Below are 5,062 nucleotides of genomic sequence, written 5' to 3'. Positions count from 1 at the left end.
CCTTGATTTTGTGTGGTTAAAAAGCCACCACATCTCCTTCCTTCCCATGTCATGCTTGTGTCATCCTCATGATGTCATCCTCCCCTCCTTGTCCTCTTCTCATCGGTTGGGTGACATCATCCTCTCTAATCCCTTTGATTAACTTCCTAATTGTTTTCCTAATGACCGCTGATCTGTTATTCGGTTCGCTTAACTTTCATTTTCGTTTATCGTTTGAAGGATCATACCCGGGATCTTATTACTTAGGTTCCCTTAACCTTTCTAAATACATTATTTTCCTTTTTATGATCCTCTCTTATAATCCTTTAATTTAAATCCTTCGTATCCTGTTACCTTATACTCAATTCTCTCCGTATCTAGTGTATTTCCGGGAAAAATCAAAGTGTTCGGAAATTGGATTCTGACGATCTTTACATACACTCATATATCACATAGAGTACTGATAAAATCTTAGAATATCCATAACAGAACCCCTACATAGTGTGGAATGAAAAGTTTCCTCATTCAGCAAAAACACTATTCATAAGGGTTTCAAAATTTCCCAAAAATTGGGGTTATTACTTGATGGGTGATCAAGCAGAAATTTCTAAGGCTCTGATGGACTACTCTCAGCCTAAGATCAATGATATTCAGTCAAGCATCATCAGACTAGCCATCTCGGCTAACACTTTTGAGATCAAGTCAAGCACGATTCAGATGATACAGAACTCAGTTTAGTTTGGGGGTTCTCCTACAGAAGACCCCAACATGCACATTAAGGATTTCATCGAGATCTGCGAGACTTTCAAGTTCAATGGTGTGACTGAAGGTGCTATCAAGCTGTGACTCTTCTCATTCTCTCTGAGAGACAAAGCGAAGTGCTGGTTACATTCTCTACCACCGGGGTTTATCACCACATGGGAGGATCTTGCTCAAAAGTTTCTCACTAAATTCTTCCCTATAGCGAAAACTGCTGCAATCAGGAATGCTCTTACTCAGTTTGCTCAGCAAACTGGAGAATCTCTGTGTGAGGCTTGGGATCGATATAAGGAGATGCTAAGGAAGTGCCCACACCACGGCATGCCTGATTGAATGATTATAAATTGTTTCTACAATGGATTGGGTGCTACTTCTAGACCCATGCTCGATGCAGCATTAGGAGGAGCCTTGTGGGCTAAAAGCTACAATGAAGCTTATGAATTGATTGAACTGATGGCTGCTAATGAATACCAGAATCCTTCCCAGGGACTAACTCAGGGAAAAGTAGTAGGAATTCTGGAGTTGGACACAACAACTGTTATAGCTACCTAACTTAAAGCTTTGATGATAAAGGTGGACTCTTTGGCTAATTATGGAGTTAATCAAATCACTAGTGTCTGTGAGCTTTGTGCTGGTGCCCATGAGACTGATCAGTGACCTATTTGTAGTGAATCAACTCAGTTCGTGAGCAATTTTCAGCGATCGCAGCAACCTGTTCCAGCCACCTATCATCCTAATAACCGCAACCATCCTAATTTCAGCTGGAGCAATGCTCCGAATGCGGTTCAACAGCCTTATCACCAGTACCCAGCTAAGCAGTACAACCCCCCTGGTTTTCAGCAACCGCAATATCCACCAAGACAGCAACTTCAGCTGCAACAAGCTAATGAAAAATCTAAATTAGAGGATTTGAAGCTTATGTGCAAGAGCCAAGCTGTTTCTATCAAGACCTTGGAAAATCAAATTGGGCAAATTGCCAATGCCTTGCTAAATCATCAGCTTGGTACACTACCTAGTGACACTAAAGTACCAGGAAAGAGGGAAGCCAAGGAGCAGGTAAAGACAATCACCTTGAGGTCTGGAAAGGTTGCGAATCCCGAACGAACTCAAGTGTTGACGGAAGAAGCTAGGGCTGAGACAGAAGTAGAGCAGCATGAAGTAGAAGTGGAACCAAGGAAGACTACTGTTGAGCACACTCCTCCTGAGGGTAATACAGGGAAGAAACATATATATCCTCCACCGCCTTTTCCTAAGCGGCTACAGAAGAAAAAGCTGAACAAGCAATTTGAGAAGTTTCTGGAGGTGTTCAAGAAACTTCATATCAACATACCTTTCGCTGAGGCTCTCGAGCAGATGCCTAATTACACAAATTTTATGAAAGGTATTCTCTCTCGGAAAGTGAAGCTAGATTATTTAGAGACTGTCACTTTCATGGAGGAATGCAGTGATGTGCTGCAACAGAAGTTGCCTCCTAAACTTAAAGATCCTAGAAGCTTCACTATTCCGTGTACTATTGGAAAAGTGTCTTTTGACAGATGCTTATGTGACTTGGGAGCTAGCATCAATTTGATGCCTTTGTCAATCTTCAAGCAGTTGGACTTACCTGATCCAAAACTGACTTATATGACTTTACAGTTAGCCGACCGTTATATTACATATCCGCGAGGTATTGTGGAGGATATCTTGGTCAAGGTTGATAAACTAATCTTCCCAGCTGATTTCGTAATTCTTGATTTTGAGGAGGATAAAAAGATTCCCATAATCTTGGGAAGACCTTCCTTGGCAACTGGTCGAACCTTGATAGATGTGCAGAAGGGTGAGCTCACAATGCGAGTTCTGGATCAGGATGTAACTTTTAATGTGTTCAATGCTATGAAATTTCCTACGGAAAATGAGGAGTGCTTAAAGGTAGAGTTGGTCGATTCTGCGGTGACTTCGGAACTTGATCAATTGCTGAGGTCTGATGCCTTCGAGAAGGACTTGTTGGGGAATTCTGATAGTGAAGATGATAAAGGGGATGAACAGTTGCAATTTCTGAATGCTTCTCCCTGGAAGAGGAAGATTGATATGCCTTTTAAATCTCTTGGAATGGAGGAATTAAACAATGCTCCTAAATGCCTCAAGCCATCTATTGAGGTAGCTCCTACTCTTGAGCTTAGGCCTTTACCTGGACATTTGAGGTATGCGTTTTTAGGTGATGCATCTACTTTGCCTATTATTATTACATCCGACCTTTCAGGTAGCGACGAGGAAAAACTTTTGAGGATTCTAAGATAGTTCAAATCGACAATTGGTTGGACTATAGCAAATATCAAGGGAATCGACCCTTCTTATTACATACATAAAATTCTACTAGAGGAAGGTAGGAAGCCTACGGTTGAGCAGTAAATAAGACTTTATCCGATTATGAACGAAGTAGTGAAGAAGGAAATTCTTAAGTGGCTGGATGCAGGGATTATCTATCCCATTTCTGACAGTTCTTGGGTGAGTCCAGTTCAGTGTGTACCGAAGAAATGATGTATCACAGTTTTTGCTAATGAGAAGAATGAGCTCATTCCTAATTGAACAGTCACGTGATGGAGAGTTTGTATGGACTACAGGAAGGATCACTTCCCTTTACCCTTCATTGACGAGATGCTTGACATGTTGGCTGGTCACGAGTACTATTGTCTTCTGGATGGCTATTCGGGTTACAATCAGATTTGTATCACTCCAGAAGATCAGGAGAAGACTACCTTCACTTGTCCATTTGGTACTTTCGCCTTCAGACGAGTTTCTTTTGGTCTGTGTTATGCACCAGCCACATTTCAGAGATGTATGATGACCATATTTTCCGATATGATTTGCCAGAATGTAGAGGTGTTCATGGACGACTTCTCTGTATTTGGCGATTCTTTTGATGAATGCTTGCAGAATCTTGGAGACGTTCTCAAGAGGTGTGTTGAGACCAATCTGGTTCTCAATTGGGAGAAATGTCACTTTATAGTGCGATAGAGAATTATTCTTGCGCATAAGGTTTCTAGTAAGGGTCTTGAGGTGGACAAAGCCAAGGTGGGGGTGATTGAGAATCTTCCTCCACCTATTTCTGTTAAGAGAATTCGCAGTTTTCTCGGTCATGCGGGTTTCTATAGGCGTTTCATCAAGGACTTCTCTAATATTTCGAAGCCATTGTGCAGTTTGCTGGAGAAAGATGTCCCTTTCAAGTTTGATGACGAGTGTCTTGCAGCTTTAGAGACATTGAAGAAGAGTTTAATCACGGCACCTGTCATAACTACACCTGATTGGAATGAACCTTTTGAGATGATGTGCGATGCAAGTGACTATGCAGTTGGAGCAGTTCTTGGGCAGAGAAAGAATAACATATTTCATGTGGTCTACTACGCTAGCAAGACCCTAAATGAAGCTCAGCTGAATTATACTACTACAGAGAAAGAACTTTTGGCTATTGTCTATGGTTTTGAGAAATTTCGATCTTATCTGCTTGGGACTAAAGTGACAGTTTTCACTGATCACGCGGCAATACGTTATCTCGTCTCGAAGAAGGACTCGAAGCCTAGATTGATCATGTGGGTCCTTTTGCTTCAAGAATTTGAACTAGAGATCAAGGACAAAAAGGGGGCTGAAAATCAAGTCGCTGATCATCTCTCGCGTTTAGAGAACCCTAATGCTACTTCATTGGATAAGATATTGATAAATGAGTCTTTTCCCGACGATCAGCTATTTGGAGTACAAGAAGAAGAATTGTGGTATGCAGACATTGTGAACTACCTTGTGAGTAATATCATGCCGCCCAACTTATCATATGCTCAAAGGAAGAAGTTTCTACATGAAGTAAAGTGGTATATGTGGGATGAGCCGTTTCTTTTTCAATAAGGAGCTGACCAAATCATCAGGAAATGTATTCCTTATAGCGAAACGGGGGGAATCTTGCGAGATTGCCACTCAACGGCTTATGGAGGACATTATGGTGGAGAAAAGACAGCAGCTCGTATTCTTCAAGCATGTTTCTTTTGGCCAACCTTGTTTAAAGATGCTCACCAGTTCGTTTTGAAATATGATCGATGTCAACATGTGGGTAATATGTCTAAGAGGGATGAGATGCCTCTTAATGTGCTTCTCGAGGTTGAAGTCTTCGATGTTTGAGGAATTGACTTCACGGGGCCATTTGTCTCATCTTGTAACAATCAGTACATCATGTTGGCGGTTGATTATGTGTCAAAATGGGTTGAAGTTAAGGCGTTGCCAATGAACGATGTGAAAGTAGTGCTTAATTTTCTTCACAAGCAAATATTCACAAGGTTTCGAACTCCAAGGGTCATAATCA

General features: G+C 41.4%; 1 non-coding gene across 1 annotated transcript; it reads right to left on the bottom strand.

Moving 5' to 3' along the window:
• Nucleotides 1-954: 954 nt before the first annotated feature.
• Nucleotides 955-1,061, bottom strand: LOC141699306 (small nucleolar RNA R71). The gene has a single exon (XR_012565778.1). It is a non-coding gene; the product is annotated as a small nucleolar RNA R71 (small nucleolar RNA).
• Between the last annotated feature and the right edge of the window lie 4,001 nt (nucleotides 1,062-5,062).

Source organism: Apium graveolens, chromosome 11 (assembly GCF_009905375.1).
Source record: "Apium graveolens cultivar Ventura chromosome 11, ASM990537v1, whole genome shotgun sequence".
In the NCBI taxonomy this organism is placed as follows: domain Eukaryota; kingdom Viridiplantae; phylum Streptophyta; class Magnoliopsida; order Apiales; family Apiaceae; genus Apium; species Apium graveolens.
Note: the sequence above shows the minus strand (reverse complement) of the source record. Positions and strands in the feature narration are given on the sequence as shown.